Below are 26,675 nucleotides of genomic sequence, written 5' to 3'. Positions count from 1 at the left end.
GAGGAAGAACATCCTTTTCATCCTAAAGGTTTCCCCTATATAGGGAGCATTCCCATCAGTGTGTTGCCTAATTATGTGTCTTTGGCACAGTGGGTTTCAGGTAAGCTTAGTGCCTCATCACTTTACCATAACCCTGTTTGGGCATCCGGCGCCATGTCTACTCCAGGTCTACTCATTGTGAACTTGACCTCCAAACAGGTCGTTACCTCAGTCCCAATGCAACACACCATTCCAAACCCTCTTGTATCATCCATCCTATTTACCCATTCGGTTCAACCAGCGGTCTCGAGCAATGTCTCTCTCAGTTCCTCCATCGCTCTGGTTAGCGGGCAAGCTATGCCACCGCCTGGGGGGAAGAACCTAAATGTTTCTATGGTGTCAGGCGCCACCAATGTGAGTGGCTCACATGCTCACATGCTTGGTATGAACCAACCTTCTTCTGGAATTGTTCTGAACCCTGCTTATCCTACTGGATCGAGCAATGTCCAGTACCAACAGGTTCAAAATCCCATTGGTCTGTCTAGGTCGAGAAATGTCTAGTATCAGTAGCCCTATGAGGCTCAGGTCCAATACCAAACTCCTTATGTTCCATATGGTTCTCAAGGAATGGTTAATCAGCCTTACACCCTTCAGTCTGGGCAGTACGTTCAGCCTGGCTCATCCACTTTCCAGGGTGGCTATGGCCAGATTCAGTTCGGGAATTTTTCGGGCATTGTTCAAGTACCCTTGCAACAGCAAGGACAACCTCTACAAAAACAAGGGCAACCTTTGTTACCGCAAGGGCAACCTTTGTTGCAGCAAGGGTTATCCATGCAACAGCAAGGGAAAATGATCCCGCAACAAGGTCAACTGCAACAACCGCAAGGGAAACCCTTGCAACAGTTGCAGCAAACCGTGCAATAGCAGATGCAATATGCTCCACAAACCTCCCAGCCCATGTCCTCACAGGGCCAACCTCTGCAGCCCCAGGGACAAATTTTGTAGCCGCAAGGCCAACCCTTATAGCAACAACCCTTGTATACATATCAGCAGGGTCAACCCTTGCAAGGGAAAGGCTAGGGTCAAGTCTTGCAGTAGGAAGCCCAAAACCCTAATGTCCTAGGTCAATAGGTTCATAATCCTTCTGGTAAAGGGCAGCAGGTACAAAACCCTAATTTCCTCAGTCAACAGGTACAGAATCCTTTTGGTAAAGGGAAATAGGTATAGAATCCCTATGTCCAAGGGCAACAAGTGTATCAACCTTACGCTCAAGGACACTAGGTCAAAAATCGTCTTGTTTTGGGACAACATGTTCACCACCCGTATGTTCAGGGACAAGAGGTGCAATGCCTATATGTCCAAGGTCAATAGGCGCAACAGCCTCTTAACCCATACTTTGCTTATCAACAACTTATGACTAGACAATTTCAAGGTATTCAAGGTCAAAGTCCTCCCTATGGCCAAGGTAACCCACAATGGGGGTAGCATCAAATGCCATATGGCCAAAATTCCCCACTGTGGGGCCAAAATCCTTACCAACAGGGATGTGTTCCTTTGCTTGGACCCGCTTACCAACCTCCAATGCCTTTTAATACTCAATTGCCATTCTTGGCCACACTAGAGTTGCTAGATGTGTCTTGTCTTACGAATGATCCAATTCTTCATTTGCCATACTGGCCTCCGATTCCATCCAAGATACCGAGCGATTTTCCAAAATTCGATGGGAAAGGCAAAGAAGATCCTCAAGCCCATGTGATGACATATCACCTCTAGTGCTCTTCGAACTCTTACGTTGACAATTCCATTCATCCTCGTCCTTTCCAACGAACCCTCATAGGTGCTGCAGCCAAGTGGTACCTCGAGCTTCCTCAAAGTACTTACCATGAATTTAACTCTTTAGCCATGGCTTTCTTCATGCATTGCCAACTGTCGATTCACTATGAAACTGGCACCTATTTTCTCACATCACTTAAGCAAGATAGTGTGCCACACATCTCTGATCACATGCATGAATGGAGACGTAGACGTTGCCTGATCAAATTCGAGATTGATGATCAGTTTCTCACCAAATGGTTCACTAAATCATTCATGGCACCAATTGCTTGCGATATAGCTATGGGTGGGTGCATTACTGAAGAACAAGCCATTGCTCATGCCTAGTACTTAAATCTAGTTTACTCTCAGTCTAGCACTTTCTATGAGTTATTACCCGATGCTCTGTGGCCATCATCTGATCCCATGGCATCGAAGTCACGGGCTGCACCCCCTGTTGATGGAGTTATTGGTTTAGTATCCCGGACCCCTGCTAAATCTTCTTCCATACACAAGTCGGTCTCGAACGCTGTTCCCAATATTTCTTACCAGAATCTATCTGGCCTTGATAAAACCTCAGAGGTCCACGCTGTCTAGTCTACCACAGTGGACAAATCCTTGAAAGGTAAGAAGAAGGGCAAAGGCAAGGGTAAAGTTGATGCCCCAAAATAGGGTCCTCTCAAATCGTCTGCTGGTGAATCTTCACAATGGAAACCTAAGTATCCCTGCCTCATTTGTGAGGAGGATCACTATACCAAGGATTATCCCTGATGATCCAAAGTTAATCATTTGCTCAAACGGACCCCAACTGTCCTCAAAGGTCCATTTCTGTCTCAGCAGACCCAAATGGTAGACCAACCTTAATCATCTGCTTCCTAAGGATCTCAAGTGTTCATGATGAGTACGCCTATTAATGTGGCTACTAGATCAAAATATTACCAAACTCCTACTCCGATAGTTGGGAAAGAGAAAGAAGCCACCCCTTCTTCTTCTGCCCCAAATTTTGGACCTCTTCATATCGAGTTCCCTAACCTTGATTCCGCTATATGGCCACCCTCTTGAGGTGCACTAAGGAAATCCTCATACAATCCCAACGCGCAAGCCGCTCAACACTATAATATTGTTGAATATTTGGCTCAGGCACCGTAAGCTATGTCGGCTCTCGAGGTGCTCCAAAGATGCCCATCGTAGCAGAAATCTTTGCTATCAGCTATCGGGGGTATTGATCCCACCAATTCCAATTTGATATGTTTTGATCTAGAGAACCATGTTCCTTGTCTCCCTCATTAGATTTCCTTTCTCATTTAGGTAATCATCAATGAGAAGACCATCCACAAGACTATCGTCGATGAAGGTGCTTCCACCTGCATCACATCAATTGCATGCTGTAAGGCCATTGGTTCTCCTGATTTGAACCAATCCCCAAATACTTTGGAAGCTTTCGATGGGCACGATTCGCGACCCTTCAGTGTCTTACCTAACTTTACCATTACTCTGGAGGGAAAGATAGTACAATTTGAGGTAGAGATTGTTGACGCTAATCTCAATTACAATCTTCTACTCGGCCGAAGATGGACCCATGCTATGCATGCTGTAGCCTCCTGCCTATTCAACGTGATTCGTTTTCCCTATCAAGGGAAGATTTTCACTATCGACCAGCTGTCCTTCTTTGCCTCTTCCTCCTCGAATGGCAATGTTCCGTACGTCAAACAAACTGGTGCTCCCTATGAGAGTGAGGGGGCAGGTCTTTTTAAAGATTCTTCCTTAATGGGAATTTTCCTGCTCCCACCTCCTCATGTTGCCTCTTTCAACATGGTCTTGGTCAAATCTGATCCTTGGGTCATACTTTCACAAGATCTTGTTGATACCTGGGGCGAGGTTATGCCACTTAGTCTTGCTGAAATCAATTACGTAGAAATTGTTTCGGCCTCAAGTTCTGCATCCTATGATTCTTCTGTTTCGAAGACCTTTCTCGATACGTATTCTCAATCCCCGTGGTTTGGCACTTTGGAATCACTTGATCCCTTAGCTGAGACTTTCGTTGCTAACGAAGGTATCATGGAAGTAATGTCTCTCAAGGAACCACCTTGGACTGACACTCATCATCGTTCATCGTTCCTTCCTCGCCCGACAGTCACATCTACCACTTTCGAAGAGTTCTCTTCTCTGATTCCATCCCTCCTGATTCCACCACTAATCATGACTCATGAAGTAGGGTCGGAAGGAAATTTGGGTAATATTACCAAAATGATGTCAATTGATATTTCTATCAAGCCTGGTATTGTTGAACATGTCCATATCAGGGTATCTTGTTCTCTAGATGAGATCAAGACCTATACTCGTTTGTTTCAAGAATTTTGTGATGTGTTTACATGGTCCTTTGAAGAAATGCCTAGCATTGATCCTAACATTGTTGTGCACAAAATACCCACTTCTCCTCACGCGAAGCCTGTTCGACAACGGATCCGCCCAGTGCACCCTAGGAAGGTCGTCGCTATCAAGGGTGAATTTGAAAAACTTATCAAAGTTGGGTTCATCTATCCCATCCCTCTTAGAGATTGGGTGTCAAATATTGTCTCGGTGACAAAAAAACAAGGCATGATCCGTGTTTATGTTGACTATCATGATCTCAATCATGCTTGTCCTAAGGATAACTACCCTGCTCTCTTCATTGATCAGATCATTGATGAATGTGCTAGGAACAAATTTTTTTCCTTTATGGATGGTTTTTATGGTTACAACCAGATTAACATTGCATTGACTGATCAAGAAAAGACAACTTTTATCTATCCATGGGGTACGTTCCCGTAAAAAAATCTCCCTTTCGACCTCAAAAATGTTGGGGCTACATTTCAGCAGGCAATGTCGTATGTGTTTCACGATATTCACAACATTGTCCAACCTTACTTGGATGACCTTCCCACTCATTCTCATAAGCTCCAAGATCACCCTGACTATCTTCGGAAAAATTTTCTTCGTTGTAGACACTACAATATTTGGCTCAACCCGCATAAATGTGTTTTCTGCGTAGAATCCATATGACTCCTCAACTTTATCGTTTCCAAGGACAGTATTTGCCTTGATCTGCTTAAAGTCAAGGCCATTGTAAATTTACCCCCTCCATCTTCATTGCACCAACTCCAAAGCCTACAAGGAAAGGAAAATTTTCTCCGTCGTTTTATACCCAATTATGCTGGGCTAGCTATAGGATTTACCAAGTTTCTCAAACAAGGAACACCCTTTTTATGGGATGAGGTTGCCAAAAAGTCTTTCGATGATCTCAAGGCTGTCCTTTTAATTACTCCTTTGTTGCAACCCCATGATTCTCATCGAGATTACTTCCCTTACCTAGTTGCAATCCCTAGCACCATTAGAATGGTCTTGGTCCAAGACGACGATGAAGGCAACGAACATGTTATCTGCTCCTTAGTCATAATCTTCTTGACACTAAAACACGTTATGCCCATGTCGAGAAGTTGGCTTTGGATGTTGTCCAGGATGTTCAATGCTTTCTACACTACATCCTCTTACGCACGACTACTTTGATTTCTAAATGCAACCCCATGACCTACATCCTGACTCGTCAATTGTTGGGGGCAAGTATTCTAAATGTATTGTCATCCTGCAAGAATTTGATTTGGTATTTACTACTGCTAAATCTAAGAAGTCACTAGTTTTCGCTAAGTTTATTTGTTCCCTTCCTTCTAAGTCTCTACTTACTAGTGCAGATTAACAGCTCCCGGACGAGAGTCTCTTCTTGATAAGCACCCTTGATCCATGGTACGATGATATCATCGTGTATCTCCAGACGTCCATGTTCCAGTCCACGTTGACTAAGGATGATCGCAAAAGGTTTCGGCATCACTCCCAACCCTACCATATTATTGGCGATATTTTATACCATGTCAGTGTCAATTTAGTTCTTCTCTGATTCCTTACTCTTGAGGGGGCTGAAAGAGTTATCAATGACTACCACTCTGGGTCATGTGGTGGTCATATGTCTGGCTATGATACTGCTCAAAAACTCCTTCACGCTAGTTATTTATGGCTGTCCATTTTCAAGGACTACATCCTTGCTATTCACAAGTGCCATGAATGCCAGATTTATCAATGCAAGATGTGCACCCCACCCACTCACCTACACCTCGTCATTACCGTTGGTCCTTTTGCCAAATGGGCATCGATTATATGACATGTAACCCTTTTTCACCCGAGGGGCATGGCTATATTATCGTTGTTGTGGATTATTTCACCAAATGGGCCGAAGCAATGCCTAAATACTCTACATATTGTAAAATGGCGACTCAATTCCTTTTCAATCATGTTATTTCTAGGTTTGGCGTACCTCAAGCCATTGTCACAGACCATGGTTCCCTTTTAAGAGATTACATGATGGCTAAGCTGACATTCGCATTGGGTTTGCACCATGATGGCTCAACCCCGTATTACCCTCAGGCCAATGGCCAAGTTGAAGCTGTGAGCAAGGTTTTGGTTACAATCCTTCAGCATACTATTGGGATGCACAAGTCAAATTGGCATCTCATGCTCTTTTCAGCTCTATGGGCTTACCGAACTTTGACCAAAGATGCAACTAGTTTCACACCATTCCAGCTAGTCTATGGTTTGGAAGCAACATTGTCGATCGAATGCAAGACTCCTTCACTCAAGCTAGATGTCAAACTTCTCCCTGAAAGATCACCTCAAGAAGAGCACCTCTTATATTTAGAACAATTGGATGAGACTTCTCATCTCGCTACTTTGGTTATCGAAGCACAAAAGAAATGAGTCAAGTCCCATTTCGATCAGTCAGTCTCCCCTCGTGCGTTATCTGAGGGTGATTTGGTCTTACTGTATGACCAAGCTAATGATAAGCTGATGGCAAGCAAGTTCGAACCCATGTGGCATGGGCCCTACATTGTGAAACGTGTTTTACAAAAAGGAGCCTATGAGCTTATTTATTATGAAGGAAATCCTCTAGAGAAGCCCCGAAATGGGCTTTACCTCAAGAAGTACTATTCTTAGGTCATCTTTCATGGTTACTTGTGTACATTAGTGTGTCATTCCTTTCTCACAGTGTGTTTTGGTGTGTTAGTTTTCAAACAACTTTCTTGTTTACTATGTTTTCCTTGCTTTGCAGATGTCTGTGACTCCCCACATCGGTTTTGCTGATGGTGCTTGGCGTAGTAACCAGAACCTATCATCCGCAGCATGGGTTATTTATGACCCTAATGGTGATTTTATTGACCTTTGAGGTATTTTTTTAGGTCGCACAACTAACGACATTGCTGAATACAGTGTGGTCATCAAACTGTTGTCAGAAGCCATTGCTCTTGACATTCGAGATTTGGTTGTCAACCTAGATTCATAGCTTGTCGTCCTTCAACTCAACGGGCAATATTCCATCAGAAACCCTCAAATATTGAGAACGTGTCTCCGTATTCGTCTATCCGAAAAGAATTATGATTACATTACATATCATCATATTCCTAGACGCATGAATACATTGATAGATGTATTAGCTAATTATGTGTTGGATAGACATTTACGAAACATGTGAAAAGATAAAACAAACCATTTGTACCATAGCAAGCAAGAAAATACAACATATATATATATATATATGGTGATAATGTTTGATACATCAAAACCCAAAAAAATAGTATGTGTGCCCAAAATAACATCAGCGGCTCATTGGCCTCATATATCCGTGGCACGCAGTGTTATATACCTAGGGGGGATAATATGGGGTACCAAGGGAATGTTATATACCTAGGGGGGATAATATGGGGTACCAAGGGAGGTACCCAAGGTAATAATGTAATAAGAGGATAGGGCGGTTAACCCATGTCATGTAAGGGACCACAAGTAGTTAATAATAATGTAATGGGCCCATGGTATTAGTTTGATGGTATGAGGGAACCATGGTAATGATACATGGTATCGTATGTATGAGGCCTATATAAAGGCTAGAGACTCCACATGGAGGATATGAAGAGAAGTATTATTGTATGAACAAGCATATGGCTTGTGGAGTGTTCTCCTTCCTTAAGGAGTGAATGTATGGTGTTGCCCTACCTTAAGGGTTTTGATATTAATAAAGAAGCATTTCCATCTATTTCTATCTTGTTATTCTTGGGTTATTTCTATTATCATAATATCTTTGGATCAGATCTACAACAATTGGTATCGGAGCTACAACAAGTGGTATCAGAGCACTTTCTTGGGCACAAAAGTGGAGATTTTTTTTTTTTTTTTGCAGGGTTTTGGGGGCGGCGACTTTGCAGGTCAGATATGTACATTTTGGTACAAGATCTATAAAATATAACTACAGATCTGGATTCTTTGTGCAAAAATAGTTGAATTAAAAAAAAAAATCAGTTGAATCGGAGTCCAGATGAAGGAGATATCACTGATTTAAAAATCAGTGGGGTTGCAGACAATTTTCAGGGCAGCGAGTTTGCGGCGCAGATCTAGACGTCCTGGTGCAAGATCTACAAAATCTAATTTTAGATCTGAATTGTTTGAGAAAATCACCGAATTTCAAAAAACAAATCAGTCGAATCGGAGTCCGGATGAGCGAGATATAGCTGATTTAAAATCAGCTCTTTTTTGCAGAAATTTTGGTGACGGCGGGAGAGTTGCAGCACAGATCTGAAATTCCAAGTGCTTGGATCAAGATTTCTACCACATGGGCAGATGCAGAATGATTGTTCCATTTCTAAAAACAGGTTATAATAGAAATTCTGAGTAATATTGATGAAACTGTGGCCACTTTAAATTTTCGCCAAGTGAGGAATTTTTCTCAAACGCTCTTCATGGAGATGCTATATTTTACAGGGAAAGATGATCGTCCTACTATTGAAGAATTCATACAGACACACAAGTCCATACATGGGCAATATTGGAAGGTTTCAATGATGCTTAATCTGAGAGATGAGGATGTAAATTGGTGGTCATCACTTGACCAAAAGCAGTTGACCAAACTTTCAGATGCAAAATTTGAAAAAGTCTTTTTGGACAAATGGTCTAGGGCTAGAAAAAAGGAGAATGAGAAATATAAGGAGTTAATTGCTACGGGTGTCTCCTTATTGCAGGTTCATGGATTCATTTAAAAGGTGAAGATCATTGTTTCTATCAATCCTAGTTGTAAACATAATTTTATTAGTGTTAATTTGGCAAAAAAATTGCAAGTCCCAGCAAAACAAATTGAACATACACAGGTTGATAATGAGGATGTTCAAGTGTACAAGGATTTGAAGATTTCTATGGATAAATATGTGTTGCATGGTGATTTTTATGCTTTAGAGATGGATAATATGGATGTTGTTTTGGGATATCCTTGGATGGAATCCGTGGGTACTATCAATATTAATGTGCAGAAGAAATTCCTGAAGCTATGGTATAAAAAGAAGAAAATTACATTACAGGATATTTCCATCCATAAACAGGTAGAGCACATGGAGGCTGAAGCAGAAGATGTTCAAGGGACTGACATATCAGATGATGAGCCTTTGATGATCGACAATCAAACACAAACAGAGGCTGCAGAAGAAAAGGTTACAGGTGATGATACATCAGAGGAGGGCTCAGTGGTTGAAGTCATATTGAAAAAGAAGACACCACAACAGGCACCACAACAGGGTGAAGTCAAGCAAAAGCCATTGTGGGTTAAAACTTCAACATATCATCACCCACATCACCCCGCAAGAAAACCATCAAGATGGAAACCAAGTAGTCACATGATGGATAGAAAGGAGAGACGATCCACCTACTACACATCAACACAGAAGAACTGCCACGGTCAACTTCCATCTCAAGCGAGCGAGGCACCAGCGAGATCGAGGGTTCACCTTTCTCTTGGATGGCTAGATGCACGTGCATGGTATCAGTGGACTACTCTTTTGAGTAGATCTTATTATTTATGTTCTTCCCATGTTTCGGGGACGAAACATGCTTAGGGGGGTGGAATGTTATATACCTAGGGGGGATAATATGGGGTACCAAGGGAATGTTATATACCTAGGGGGGATAATATGGGGTACCAAGGGAGGTACCCAAGGTAATAATGTAATAATAGGATAGGGCGGTTAACACATGTCATGTAAGGGACCACAAGTAGTTAATAATAATGTAATGGGCCCATGGTATTAGTTTGATGGTATGACGGAACCATGGTAATGATACATGGTATTGTATGTATGAGGCCTATATAAAGGCTAGAGACTCCACATGGAGGATATGAAGAGAAGTATTATTGTATGAACAAGCATATGGCTTGTGGAGTGTTCTCCTTCCTTAAGGAGTGAATGTATGGTGTTGCCCTACCTTAAGGGTTTTGATATTAATAAAGAAGCATTTCCATCTATTTATATCTTGTTATTCTTGGATTATTTCTATTATCATAATATCTTTGGATCAGATCTACAACAATTGGTATCGGAGCTACAACAAGCAGGCCTAAAAAAATGTAAGTGCTGGACCTAGGAACTAATCAGCATGGTGATGATGGTAGCATGACATGGCTCGTGCAACACGAGTCAACAATCGACGAATCTGATCCGATTCTCCCACTGTGTGTCTCTAGTACTGGCGAGGAATGTCTCCCACCTCAGCATACTCTGGGATACCACAAGTCAACCCCTCAAGGTTCCTCATGATCTCCTCCTCATTGTCACTCCCCTCCTGATAAGGAGCGACAACGTCAATCGAGCGGGCGATGTGCTTGGCTATTGGGGACATCCCAGTAGGATGCTCTGGTCCAATGTATTCATTAACAAAGCAACATGTTATAAACACATATATATATCAAAAATAATTAAAAAATCATAAAATTAAATAATTGATTTTTTACCTTCATCATCAAAATCCTCTCCATCTGGTAGCGGCATGTCCATATCTCCATGGAAGTCAGTACCAATGTACGGCCAGTCCTCCACAATGATCTTTTCTCGTCGTAGCCATGAAAAGAATGCAATTTTGTACAACATGTGCTGACCCCCAATGATCCTAGGCATCAAACGACTCCAGGAGCCATCCGTGGGTCGCGTGGCATGGGAGGATCTACCTCAGTCAATTGGTACTGGAACAATGGCACCCATTCCAAGAAAAAGGTCACTAGTATGGATTCGAAGCAAAATTTCTTTAGATTCCCTACCTTAGCTTTTTTCAGTTGGCGTTTTATGTTGATTTTCATGGCCTCCGCCCAGTTGAAGATCGTCAATGCTATGCAGTCAATGGCATACAGGAATTTTCACTTGTTATTCTCGTGCACTTCTTGGGACCTCGCCACTATGTTGATTGTCAACAGTAGCACTCTCAATGTCAGATCTTGAACGGTGGAAATCTCAATCTTGCCACTCTTGGGTTTGAGGGCTTCAGGGTGATGTTCAGCGAGAAACATGGATATGCTTGACCCAGTTGTCGTGACCCATATAAGCTGACTGGTTCCCCTCTTCAGGACAGTCCTGTGATGAAATATATGTCTGAAGTTTCTAACTCCAACTCCTAGTCACCAATGACAAATATCTCTCGATTTATGTCCCAGAGACTAATCAGGTACTGAAGCAACTCAGGTTGGGCCTGCATCCCTGGCGTGAGAAAGAATTTGAGGAGCTCACAGGCCCTCAAAGCTTTCAGGCAATTTGGATCATTTAGTGCCTGGGTGTCCACATCTTCATGCTCCCATTCTTTCCAGTCTACCATTTTCAGTGATTCTTTCCTGCAAAAGCCATAAATTTAAGTCAATAATAATTTTTGACCGATCAATTTCAAGTTTCAATGGTGGTTTTAAAGGGAAATAGGGTTTTTTCCCTATTCACGGCGTCGGCATGCCTGTTTTAAAAACAGTTGCATTGATGGTGCGATAGGCCGTGTTAATTGCCCTCGGCCGATGTGATTCCGTGCTTGGAAGTCGCACCGATCGAGGGAAAAAAAACTTTTAATAAATCTCCCCTCAACAATCCCAAAAATAGTTAAAAACATGAATAAATGGCACGAAAATGAAGCTCAAAGTTTTGGCTCTTACCTGTAACTGGCGGCTCGACGAATGACCTCTCGGATCTCCCGCGATCTGCTCCAAAGCAATTAGGGAAAAAGTGAGTAAAAATTCTTTCACAACAAGGTAAAATAGTAATGGTAAAAAATATTTACGTTTCCTCCCTTTTATTCAGTTTTTCTTGAAATATTGGGCTTTTGTAAATATTTTGACCTATTTTGCCTCACAAATTGGATAATGCACTTTACCTTTTTTGCGTAGCAACAGGTGATGGATGTTCGATGATGATGTCGAGTCACATTTCATCTCTATTCTCGACTCGTAAAAATCATATGAAAATATTGCCGAGTATTTTTCCCTTTTGACTCGTAAAAGAGAATAAAATGGGGGGTCCACTTTCAAGTTCTTTTCCAACCCTTTAAAAATGAAAAGATAGTCGAGCCCTTGTCATTTCGAACTTGTTAATGGATGTGAAATGTCGTGCACCCAGTATACGTTTACCCATTTTTCGGGCTGGGAGGCACTATTTACGAAAAAGGTACTCCTTGACTGAAATAGTTAAGTGGTTCTCTCAAGTATCATTTTCTACCTTTTCGGACTTGAGAGACACAAATGTAAGAAAAGGGACCATGTGGAGTTTTCTTTTCCATGTCTTTTTCAAACTCTCTAAACATGAAAAAGATACCGAGTTACACCTTTGTCAGACTCATTAAAATATTAAATGACATTGGATTCATTGTCATGACGAACATGAGCTTCTCCTTCCTAGGGCTCGTTAAACTTACTAAGTTGGATTCATCTAAGGATGAACTTATAGTGAAAGCATATGTTATCCCCTTCAAGCTTGCGATTAAAAAATAATTGGGGTACCTACCAGAAATCGTGAGGGCAAATTTAGAAATCTAATCAGTTGTGTCGGCAACCCACTCTTGAACATGACACTTTTTGCTTCATGTCGGGTTGGGATATCCTCCTTTATATCGTTGACCTTCCTGGGTTGGGCCATTCATTTTTTCCTTCCATTTGATCTCTGCCACGTCATCATGACCACCGATCCTATGGATCCAAAAGCTGCCAAACTTCCAGTTGTGTCGCCGATATGTTCAAGAGTTGTCCTTCTACAATTACACTTACCTCTGATTCTCTGTATCATCCAAAATCATTTTTCATCCTTTTATCTCATGTCGATGATGTGGGATTCATCATGGCCCTCCTTCAATACGGCCACATCCTATCGACTTCAACTCATTATCTGGGAAGTTGACCGAGAGATTCCCTTCCAGTACCCTAGAGATTGCGTGCCCTAATGGCAAGTTCTTCGCACTCAACGACAAGTTCACATCATTGGCTTTCGATCAAGTGATTTCACGGGTGTTCGACTTCAGTTCCTCTATTCACATTCCGTGGATTGTGCTGATAGTACCTTGAGGACCATTGTCATTATTGGTAGTTTCTCTCACACTTGTTAATAGTTTACATCATTTATTGGTAACCAAGCGACTTTTTAGCATGTTTGACGTCAACACATCTATTCATATGTTAGAATTTGTACTTTGATTAGGTCGTGTTGCAGTGCAAGACCCTGGACTTAGATCACAAAATTCTAGGTTGCGAAGTGATGTGACATGGTTATGTTGATATGCATATCTCTTTCAGATGGATGGTTGCGACCATACCAAGAGTTATCGTATGTGATCCTTCTCATTATTAGATGTCTGCGACCATACCTTGGTTTCATTATGATCCTCTTTAAAGGATGGTTGCGCCCATGCCTGGATCTATTTACATGATCATTCTCTAGATGGCTGCATCCATACCAAAATTCATGTATCATTATAGAGTTTTCAGTTATGTATATGTATCTGTAGTTGCTTACAATTTTTCTCACGACAGACTATGGTTACCCCCACTAATTCATAAAGCATTTCATCCCTCACTCTAGTTTCAGCCTTCACGCTTTAGGGGGCATCTGTTACACATTATTTTGTCACTGTCCCTGTACTCTCCGTTCCTTGATCTTGGAGGACCTCTACAGTGAACCTTACATGCTTTCCCTTCATGAAGAAGCTCCCATTGTGTCCCTCTTCATGAGCAGAACAATTCCCTTTTGCACCATTTCCCCAAAATCTTTTGTTTTTCCCAGTTTACAAGACCGACGCTAATGACCCTTATCCTCCTTGTGCCGATATACAGGGATTAACACTGTCCCTAGCACCGACCGGAGCGACTGAGCTTTGTTCCAGTCACGCCGGTCCTCTTATGGAAAGTTTTTTAAATAAAGAGCTGAAGCTTCCAGCTCTAGAAGCTTCATAACGGAAGTCTGGTAAATGGTTTGGCTGGATGGGATCGAGGATGTCATTTTGGGCTCCTTTCACGTATAATGATGGAGCTACTTAAAGAGATAAGACCTTCTCCCATAAGAAGAGGATCCATCTCCCATCCATTCATGCTATATAAACCTCCCTCTTTCCCAAGCACAAGCTAGTGTTAATGTTGGTGTGCTAGTGCTAATTAAGTTTGGAGTAAACAACAAGCTATTCATAGTTCTAGCTCTCTAGTTGTGTGAGGGAGAAGTGTGAATTTAGTTTAGTGTGAAGCCTAAAGGGAAGGGCCTTAAAACTATTATTGTTGAGGCCATAATGGAATGCTAGCAAAAGAGTGTGGGAACCTGGTTTTGTCGGAGGAGAATGGCAACGTCAAGGCAATGGTTGTAATCTCTTCTTGATTCAATATATATGCAACTATCGATTGATTTCCTACATGATGTGTCATCTCACATGTTCATGGCTTAATGTTTCTTGACTTGTTAAGTAGGTTGAATTAAAATTTGTCTATTATCACGGTTGTTGTTTGCTGTTGTTTACTTGTTTCAGGTGTTTGAAGAAGGAAACGAGAGATAGTTGGAGCGAGTAAGCAAGGACATCATTGAACGAGATAAGCGTACTAAGAGGTAGATCCTCTTAATTGGTTTTAACCTAAGGAAATATTCCATAGAATGTATCAGTTGTGGCTAGACCCATTATCAGGCTAGAGGAATTGTTTGTGTCCGCACTCATAATTTTACTTCACCACACCTCCTCTGGTGGGAATAAGGAAAGTGGGTAAACCCCCATTTTGATAGTGAGGAACTTGAATGCTTATGAAATCTTAGAATAATGGTGTATTATATGCAATATTTTCCAATGTGTTTGACATAATCTTGGTTTCATCAGTTGTGCTTGCATCATTGTCAACCATATCGGTCATCCCTTGTTCCTTTTCAAGCATTTGTTAAGCCTTTCTTGCTTCCTTTTCCTATATTGCCATTTGTTTTTGTTGGTCCTTCTCTTGCCTTGCTTTCTCTCTTTCAAGCCTTTCATCTTCTCAATGTTGTGCTGCAACAATCCTTGTTGCCTTCTTCTCCTTGGCTAGATCCTTCTTTTTCTGTTTTAATTCCTGAATTTCAAATTTCTTTTTTTAGACTCAACTAATAGGTTTATATAGTCTTCTGAGGTGAGTAACTATGAACTTCGGCCCAAACAAAGACTACCTGGTGTTCCTTGTTTTTTTTCATTGACACTCTCTCTACTAGTAGATTTAGGAACCAACCAAGTAACTTCTCCACCCCTCCCACCTACATTTCATTGCTTGGGACTTGCCTTTCATTATACAAGACAACTGATTGAGCTATATTGATATCTTCATCTGATGCCTCATTATGTGCTTCATCTTCTTCTAGTAATCTATTGTCCACAAAAACATGAACAATTTCATTATTTAATTCTGCTGGTTGTGAAGGCATGTTCATGCTTTGTTCATTGGTTCTTGAGACACTATGTTTGTTCAAATTAATCATGGCTTCTACCAGCCATGATGGTGGGGTTACTTAACTTGGAAATGTCATTTTAAACTACATCTTCATTGTTAATTTCATGTTCAATAATCTCATTAATAATATCAGGAGCATATGTGCTTGAATTGGTAGAATAACCTCCATGTTACTGTCACTTTGTTCATGATTATACTGTGTTTCACATACATGTTCATCATCATCTCCATATAATTGTCCTTGATAGAGGGAAATCATATTACTAGCTCCAACCACATCATCATGTTCATCTACTTCTTGCACTTCAACACCTGTTTGGACATGCCCTTCTTCCTAACCATCCACATGAAATGCTTGGCTACAAATAGTATCATGCATAAGATCATCATAATTTAGTGGCCATATTCCTGTCCTCCTAAAGCCAACCTTGATATTTGATGGTTTCAGAGCCCTTTTAAATGATTTACTTGCAAGATTTGCTAGCTCGAACGTTTTCACCTAAACCCCTGGATTCTTTGCCATCCATGCAACATGCTCTGACGTAAAATAGTTCTTGAAAGGGCCAAACACACTAACATCAAGGGGTTTCAATCTGTGAGTGGTATGAGTGGGCAATGTGAACAGGTTGATGCCAAAATATTTTGCTTCCTCAATTATTTGTACAACAATGTGGCTCCCATGGCCATCTAATATCAATAGGTGTCTATTATTAGGTGAGACACCACCTGGTATAGATGCAACAAAGTGAAAAATCCAATTTAAAAAATTTTCTTTAGTCATCCATGCATGGGAATGTGCAGTCATGCATGCACCTGGTTCACAGTTTTGTATATAGTATTTCAGTTGATTTTCACCTGTGATTAGATAAAATCCTTTGATTGAAGCACCAAATGCATTGACACAACATAGAATAATTATCGAGTCCCTACTCTTAGGAAAATGATTTGGCACGTTTCGACTCCCTTTCTTGGAAATTACCCACAAGCCACAATTCCTTCTTGCTTGTAAACCTGTTTCATCATAGTTTCATATATGGTCTACACCATAAGAATGTTTATTATATGCACTAGAAAGAGTGTGACTCATAGAACTTACATACAACTGCAGGACACAAAGTTAATGCTCTGTGTCTATCAAGGCCCTCAGTTGTATGCAATACAAGGTCTAGATTTGTTCTTTTTAAACCCAAACCAACATGATTTACCAAGAAACCCATCTTTGAATGGGTTTGGCCTCCCTTGTCAGATTTGAGCAACTGTGGATTTGAGTTGTATCAGCTCTAGCCCATGTCCCAATTGGGCCATCTCTTTACACGACTCAACCACTTCGGCCTCCTCCTCTTCAATCATAACTGTAAAAGGTCCTCTAAATTTTTTTATGAGTTAGCCCATTTATCTAATAATGTATTGATGAGGGAGGAATACCAATGTTTTTTGTAGATGCCCAAACTAAATATCCATTAAACTCTATGTCATCAATTGCAACTAACATTTCTTCCTTATTAAAATCTCTTATAGCGCTGATCTTTTTAGTTGAACTTTCCCCTTCGATTGTGGTTGACGGTGGCTCTGTGGGTGATAGTGTGACAACATCATCTTTAGTCGCATGGTCATCCTCAACAACATTTCTTGGAGCATTGTTGACATTTACATCACCTATCATGTCCTCATTTGATGAAGGGCATCGCATTTGGGCATCCCTGGTCACTCTCTTGCCATTTATCCTTGTATGAGCAACATAACTAAATCTTATCATAGATGCAAATACCTGCAGAATTATTGCATGCATTTAGTTAAGCATAATTGAAAATTATGCTTTAATACAAGCCAAAAATATTTCTGCTTTATTATAGGCCATTATCAACATGTATGTTAGTAGCAGCTTAAGACATTTTCATACATATGCCTTTTTGATAGTATCCTTGAAAATTCAAATCTACATAAGGAATTTGTTGTATGTCTTCAAATATATTAGTGATTTTTATTTTGATAACTTGTTTTTACACTTAAAATACCATGACTGTATTTGTACTTGGAAAACTATTGCTAGTGTGTTGAAATTGACCTAGAATTGGTTATGTGTCTTCAATTATATCAATATATGTTTTGGATAAAATATTTTATGCGTTATAGGAGGAATTTCAACTAAACAAAGTGATCTTTCTAGTTAAGATGTTGATCTAGTTTAGTTCTTTTTTATAAAATGTAATTTGATTTAAATTGTTTAGTTTCATGTTTGTCAATATTGTTTAGTTTCATGGAAATCAATAGAGTTCAATAGAAGCTCTATAGGGAATGGTTATGAGTTTGTCAATACTATTGTTATTCCTATAGATAACACTCTTTAGGCATGAAGGAATCTCAAGGAGGAATTTCAACTAAAAAAAGTGACAACTAGTTCCTTTTATGTTTAAGATGTTGATATGGTAGTTACTTTTGTTTGAATTAATTTGTTTAGCCTCATGTTTGTCATTATTGTTATTCATAATCATCACAATCTCCAAGAATGGAGGCATTAATAGGGTTTCCTTGCTAAAGGAATTTAGCAGCTCAATAAAATCTCTAGACTTGCTTTAGTAATGGTTAATGATTCTCTTATTGTGGGACTGGTTCTGAGTTTGTCAAATTTGTTGTGGGAATGGTTCTTAGTTTATCAAATTTATTGTCAGAATGGTTCTGAGTTTGTCAATATTGGTGTTCTTATAGATAAAATATTGATCTTTTTTTAATTTGTGAGGAAAACCTGTGAGCAGTTTTGAAACCAACGTTTCAAACTAACTTAGTGAGTCCATCTTCAGGGCAATGAGATTTGTGTTTGAGAAGAGAGAGCGTGAACATGCGGAGCTTATTAATATTTATTTGGAATATTGATCTTGTCTAGTTACTGTTGTTTGTCATTAGATTGTTTAGCCTCATGTTTGTAAATATTGTTATTGCTAATCATCAGAACCTCCATGCATGGAAGAAGTTGTAGGCTTGCATTAATACAAGAATTTAGCAACTAAATAAAAGCTCTATGCTTGACTTAGTAATGGTTAGTAACTCTCCGATTGTGGGAATGGTTCTAAGTTTGTCAAATTTATTGTGGGAATGAGTCTGAGTTTGTCAATACTCTTACTCCTATAGACTAGATGTTGATATGATCTAGTCATTGTTGTTTGAATTAAATTGTTTAGCCCCATGTTTGTCAATATTGTTATTTCTAATCATCACAACCTCTAGGCATGGAGGAAGTTGTAGGCTTGCCTTGCCGTAGGAATTTAGCAACTAAATAAAATCTTTAGTCTTGCCTTAGTAATGGTTAGTGATTCTCCTATTGTGGGAATGGTTCTGAGTTTGTAAAATTTATTGTGGGAATGGTTTTGAGTTTGTCAATACTCTTATTCCTATAGATAACACTCTTCATGCATGAAGGAAGCTCTAGGAGGAATTTCAACTAAAAAAAGTGACACCTAGTTCCTTTTCTAGTTAATATATTGATATGGTCTAGTTACTATTGTTTGAATTAACTTAAATCCTTAAATATTGAAAACTGTAAAGTCTCCATTTAAAGTCTGACAAGGTTGGAGACACTTAAAGACATCCTAGGTTTGGATTGGTAAGGCATGGTAATTTTGCAAGTTGTTTGGTTATTGAGGGTAGCCTTAGCTGTGTTCTTAGACCTAATTATAAAGTGCACTGCCTAGAAAAAGAAGTTTTTGCTGTAATGTAGTTAATTTTGTTATACAATGGCCCTTTATATGGATTTGGAGCACTAAGTCATAGGCATGCAATAAGACTAATATATAATCTGTTACAAGAATCAAATACATCAAATTTAAATCCTATTGTATTTAATATATCAAATTTAAAGTCTACGATTAGGCTAGAGGTTTATGATGTTATGTAGATGTTCAAACTTATAGAGAATTGAGTTGTTCTCTCATATCATTTCCTAGATGATCTAGTGAAATCCAACTACACTCATATGTATCAAAAGTTTTTGCAGATAGATATATGGGTGTGAGAAAAATTCTTACCAAATTTTTTACTTCAAATAAATTATACATGCTCTATGAATAGATGATAGCCAAAAAGAATTAGTAAGAAAAATTTTCCAAGATTTTTCACTCCCATTAGACTTGATCCCTCATCAATGGGTTGTAAAAAAAGACACAATGGTCAGCTCAATATTTTGATGTTAATTTTCTTGCTGATGTTTTTGAAGAGCATCATAGTGAAAAACCTATTGTACTTTATTTCCATTTGAAGATGTCGTAGTCGATGAAGGGAAGGATAGTGTGGGTTTAAGCAAATCTAAAAAACAGATGAAGTATCTTGAGCATTTGAATGCTAAGTAGGTAAGTAAGTTATAAAGAAACATAGTGATTATGAAAATGTTACAAGGGAAAACAATTGAAAAATAATTGATAGAGATTTCCTCTTCAAATGCAACTGAGAGAAATGACAAAGATCACTACATGTTCTAAAACTAATGATGATATTCATTTTATTCACTACAAATTTAATCTAAATTTCATCTAGATTGGTTTCATCTCTCAACAAATATGACAAGTACTCAAAGAAACTGAAGCATAAAGGAGTTTCTACGTCTATTTTTGTCATTCCAAGTTTGTCACTCACAGGCAGTTGATAAAGGAACTGTTGTCGTTTATTGCTAAATTCTTCTCCATTGTTTGTTCCTACATGTCATAAATTTATGCTAAAGCCTAGACAACCTCTTGAAAAAAAATTGAGTAGCCTCCTTGTTAATTCAAGTGGTCATCTAGTTGTTATTAAGCTGTAGCTAGGAGGCTCATTTTCCAATTAAGTCTGATTGAGGAACTAGTTTTTATGACATTGTTTTGGCTTTGGGATGAATGTGTAGAACTTTAGATGAAGTCCTTCCCGCTTAGAATTTCTACTGTAGAAAAGGATTGATGTTCAACTCTAAATGAGCTATGTTCTTTTTCATTTGTAGCTAGCCATACTAGTGAATACTCTACATTATGGTTGTGTCATATTTTCCAGTCAACTTGAAAATGATTCGGAATATAAAAAAATAGAAAAAATATATATTTTCATGAAAATAAAACAGTAAGAAAACTGAAATAAAAATTGTGAGAAATGAAATAAAACTATAAGAAATCTGTGTTGTAATGGAAATAACTAACCTGAATATACTATGAAATGTTATGTGATGGTTTGTCTCGAGGGTTGGTAAATATTTTGAATGTTAAGCATGCAACTTCAGCAGTGGTTGAACTTGTTTTATAGTTTTTTCACTTCAATTTAATTGGTGGAAAGGATGGACATGGATTACAATGGCTTCATTTTGAATGTGATTTGGATTGATTTGGATGTGATTTAATGGCTGAGAATTTTTTTTGTTGATCCATTTTCTTTTGTGTTTTAATGGGAAATATAATGGGTTGGGTGTCATTTATTGAACAAAATGGGTTTAAATGTTGAATAACACAACAGTTATGACTAACATGAATTAACTTTTACTATGTGCAAGTATGGATATGTATTTGGGATACATAGTTTTAGTACTGATGAGTGGGGGTTGAAGTGACTGCTACTTTGTACTTCCGGAATAGACCATTTTGGAATGATTTATGGTTTTTTTTTTTGTGTCGGAACAATGTGATTTATACTTTTAATACTTAAGAGACTATTTATGGATAGTTGTGGGTTCAATCAATGTTTCGGGAAATTTTAGACATAAATTAAAAGATTTGCACTTAATGTTATTTGTTTTTGTTTAAATATTGGTTGCACATCTCTCAATTTCTATTAGTTTGGTGGGACCAGTACTATAACAATTATCCACACAAAACAATAAACATCTCTCCCCTAATTCTCTACTAATTAATTTATTTTCTTTCATTCACTTCTCTCTTCAAAAACGTGCACCAAGGTTAAATATCTCACTCTACGAAGGCATTTTGCAGACAAATCTCTTCATAGTTTTCTCCTAATTAATTTATTTTCTTTCATTTACTTCTATGTTTATAAACGTGTGCCAAATATTAAAAATCTCTCTGTACAAAGACCTTTTGCAGAGACTTCTCTTCATAGCTTTCTCCTAATTGATTTATTTTATTTTATTTACTTCTATGCTTAGAAACTTGCACCAAAGGTTAAATATATATCTTTACAGACCTTCATACTCATATGTTTCTTTGTGAATTACCGGTTCAAGTGTTTCCTTCTTGAGTCAATCTGTAGAGCTGTCAGTGTTGTTCAATAGGGCAAATTTATTAGAAAATTTTCGCTAAAAAGAGCTCGTGAAGGCTAGGCTGTAGGGAAAATTTTAAGAACCACCCTAAATTTATATGTATAATAAATGGGTGAATCCCCATGATACATAGGAAAAATGGGAGGCAATTTTATCACTAATATAATATGTATATACATATTTTTCGGAGAATCTCTCACTAGATTATATTATCTTGTAAAGTCATGGCGAATCTTTCACTGAATTATAAAATCTTGTAAGATCCTGGAAAATCTTTCACTGAATAATAGAACATTGTGAAGTCTTGGTGAATGTTTTGTTAAAGTATGAAACCATATATGATAATAATAAAACATATTCATTAAACTGTAATCTACTAACATACATGTTTGGAAAAAAGAAACATAATTTTCATTTCCTACAAACAATGTTGCAAGTTTTAGTGGTCATGTTTGTCATGGTAGGAGAGATTAATGCTTTCTCTACCACTTTTGTCAAGCTACCACTTTTTCCAACCTATCAAATTTCTTTCTTATTCCATAGACTTCCACTGTGAGATAAAAAAAAAAACACATCAAGTTTGTTTACCCCAACACGCCAACAAGTAGCAAGCCCCAACTATATAATATAATGAAGTAGTAGGTATCCCAAAGGCCTGAAGGGGATCTAATGGAAAGAATTGGCCATTGTCAGAAGCCTTCCAATCAATATATAAATATATAAATGTAGATTGATTATTATTTTAATTGGAAATCTTCAATTAAATAACAAAATTTAATTACGTCTCTCCCAATCTAAATTTCTTATTAGCATAATTCACTACCTTCATACCATTTTTAATAGTGTTGTAACATGTGGATTAATTTCCTTTTTGGTGCACAATCTCCGCCTTTTAGGACAATATGCTGCAGTGACCCAACCCGTACAGATCATTACGATAAACTAAGAATAGCAGAGAAGATGAAAGGTTGTACAAACCAACATATTTTCCAAACAACTAATCCAAGATTAGTACCTTAACTTTTTCATGAAGATATCATATTGAGAATGTTTGAAAAATGGTGGGAAATCTGGGTAGCGACTATCTCTCTTCTGTGAGGGTGATGCAGAAAGAGTTAAGATTTCATTGTTTTGATTTTTTTTTTTGTTAAATTAGAAAAACAAATATTAACGGAGATATCGGTATTTTTTACTAAATTTTGTGAAGCGACTAAATGTAGCTTTAACCATTCACCTTAAGATTTTTTTACAATATAATTTCCTAAATCTATTTAATATCTTCATTATCATAAAAACCAACCTATATCCATCTTAACTCCACATCTGCAACTCTTAGAGGGATGAAATTTATTTATCCCTCCCAGCACTTGGTAGACCTGGAATTAAGATGGATCTAAGCTAATAGAATTTCCCCTTTAAATAGTTTATGCCCACATGAATACCATGGTATTACCATGGGTCAATACCATGGGTTATCATAAGCTTAAAAACTACTATTAGTAATTTATAAAAATTAATAAAATCAATAATTGATTTTTATTTTAACCAAGTTAAAATTTTTAAGTAACATTAAATTACAAGATCCATTTTTACTCTTGATCTACCAAACCTCGAGAGGGATCAAATATTTTTTCACTCTATGTTAATTTTGCATATCACGATATTTGATCCAGAGTAAAGATGGATCTATGATAATTTAATTGCCCCCTTTAAATAGGCTGCATTCCATGTGAATACCATGGGTCAATACCATGTGCCATCTTTATTTTTATTAATACTAATATTAGGGTTAATAATGTTTTTTTGCATCGTATTAATAATAATTTGGCCCATAGGCTTCACCTAAAAAAACACATTTTTGAGTGTTCGTAAATATAAGGTGGCTTATGGAGTAAATATAAAAAATGTTTTATTTATTTGCCATACCTCTCGTTTATTTATATTTTTATTAATTTACCATACCTCTTTTATAAATATGGTATTTGGCCCATAGGATTCAATTAAATAAAACCTCTTTTTGGAGCCTTCTTATATAGAAAGAGGGTTATGGACTAAATATAGAAAGAGGTTTTATTTATTTACCATACCTCAACTTTATTTATATTTTTATTTATTTACACGCTTGCGTGTTCATAAATATAAGGTGACATATGAGGTAAATATAAAAAAATGTTTTATTTATTTACGATACATCTCGTTTATTTATATTTTTATTAATTTACCATACCTCTTTTATAAATATGGTATTTGGCCTATAGGATTCACTTAAATGAAACCTCGTTTTTGGGCCTTCTTAAATAGAAAGAGGGTTATGGACTAAATATAAAAAGAGGTTTTATTTATTTACCATACCTCTAGTTTATTTGTATTTTTATTTATTTACCACACCAAGTTTGGAGTAAGTATCTTAAATAGAAAGAGGGTTATGGACTAAATATAAAAAGATGTTTTATTTATTTACCATACCTCTAGTTTATTTGTATTTTTATTTATTTACTATACCAGGTTTGGAGTAAGTATAAAAAGAGATTTTATTTATTTACCATACCTCCACTATATTTATATTTTTATTTATAACTACCATAAATACATTTTCTTGAAAATGAGGGCGAATGGAAGATTGTAACTCCTAATTTCAAAGGCTAAATTTACTTTTTTTACCTTCTCCCTTAAAATAAGGTGGGCTAACCTCCATACCTAATTTTTTTATAAAATAAATTTGAGGCGATTTGTATCAATGTACTATGATACAAAATATTCACCCAATAAAAATATAAAAACCCTTAATTTAGCCCAAGGGCGAAAATTCGCCCCTAAAATTTTCCATGCTAGACTGATAAGATCTTTTTTTAATGGAAGTTGTAAATTTGTGAAAGGGATAAGGTTTCGTTAAAGGGATTTGGTTTGTAACTTTGTATTTAAGTTATGGATAATGAGCCACAATGCAGAGTTCAAGACATCATGTATAATGTTGTGAGAGTATTAACATTTTCGTGAAAATAACTTATTCATATTAGGGATAGTAATTAGGTAAAATTTAAAAAATAATAATAAAAATCAAATTGTTGATTTTATGCATGATGTTATGGCATCATTAATATCATGTTCAAAATGGCCTATTAGGGTTGTGTACTAAAAGCGTTATATTTGGATTTGATGATTTGAAGAATTTTTTTGAATTGCTTGTGGCATGTGTTGGGAAAGTAAATGGTCACAAAACGAAAAATTATTTGAGTTGATGTATTGTGGCATGTGTTGAGAAATTAAGAGGTAAGAGGGTGTCAACGAAAGAGTTATTATTTGTGTTAATGTATTTTGATGTTTGTGAGATTATAAATGTTTTTTTGGTGTTTTTGGTGAGAATTTCACTTCTTCCTAATTTGTATTGAAGTTTTTTTTTTTGAAAATCATGGGCGTATTTTATACGAAGGAAAGTGTCAACATAGAAGATTTTAAGATCTTTGTCATATTTGTTGAAAGGAAAAGTTCCAAGAATGTTAAAGATTTAAAAGGCAATAATGGTTGTGAGTATTATTTTGAGAAGTTTAAATTTTTGTGCAAATCATAGAGTATTTCTATATAAAAGACCACTCCACATAATTTTGAGAAAAATGATGTTGCTAGGCGGTGGAAGTGAATCACGATGGAGAAATTACAAAGAATAAAATTGGATGTTGATCTTTGATATTTTTTTCTAATTAGTTTTGCATTGAAATAGTTGCTACAACAAATTATTTGACCATTAGATCATGCAGGGCTTGCATAGAGTTGATGGAAAATGAAGTGGTAATGTAGTATGTACGGAAGAGTATAAACAAAAAATGCTCACGTGTTCTTAGAAATTTGCACTTGTTCCCTTATCCTATAGACTCGTGCTCCCTGAACCACCACACACACATGCTTTATTACATGAACAAATTCCTAAGTAGTAGCACAAATGTGTTCTAATGCATGTGTGCATTTTTGATAAAATGTATAGGGCTAAGAGAACCATACCTAGTGCTCAAAAGTGATAATAGTACCTATATACCTATTTAGAGGTAAATGGTTTCCTTGGGAGGTTAGTTGTGGTGGTTCAAGATGTCATTATTGGCCTTAGAAGCTTAAAATATTCCTTGATGGCCTAATTCTTGAGCTTGATCCCCTAATAATATTTAGGGTCCATAGAATCATACTTAATATTAAAAATATCATAATAACGTTGATTATCTAGACATAAGAAACTCTCAATAGTCCCCATTTGGAGGTTAAATATATCATTATTGGCACTACATGCCCACAATCTTCTTTTAGGACATAAGGCCTTAGTTTCCTCTCTTAATCACATCCAAGGAAGGAATACCTATGCTTAGTGCTCAAATCTCCTAATCATACCTATATAGCAAATTAGAGGCCAAAGATTTGATTGAGAGGTCATCTATGGTGGTTTGAGGTATCATTGATGACCCTTGAGCCTTGTTGGATTTTAAGCGTCAACACAAGATCTATTGCATAAAAAATTATACGTTGGCAATTGCATAACAAGAAAGAAGAGAGAATTAAATTGTATTGAAAAATGTCTAAGTAGCTATAAAGAGATCAATTTGAATTACTCATAAACTTTTGTGTGTATTATTGCTAACACAAATACATTTAAATAACCCTCCTCAAGAGAAACCAATGTCTAATTAAATCAAATATAGCAAGAAACACCTCAAAGTCAAAGGATAAGCTTGGTAAGTTAATGGATAAGGTTGTGGATAAAATAGTCTCCCAAAATAAGAGAGGGGATCTATATTAGAAATTAAGGACCTTAGAGATAAAATAATGCACAATGATGGAGAGGAAATAACCATAAATAAATAAATTAATTATAAATAA

Source organism: Pinus tabuliformis, chromosome 3_1 (genome assembly GCF_031772625.1).
Source record: "Pinus tabuliformis cultivar Carrire ecotype Pingquan chromosome 3_1, CPIR1, whole genome shotgun sequence".
Taxonomy (NCBI): domain Eukaryota; kingdom Viridiplantae; phylum Streptophyta; class Pinopsida; order Pinales; family Pinaceae; genus Pinus; species Pinus tabuliformis.
This window is presented reverse-complemented; position numbering follows the sequence as displayed.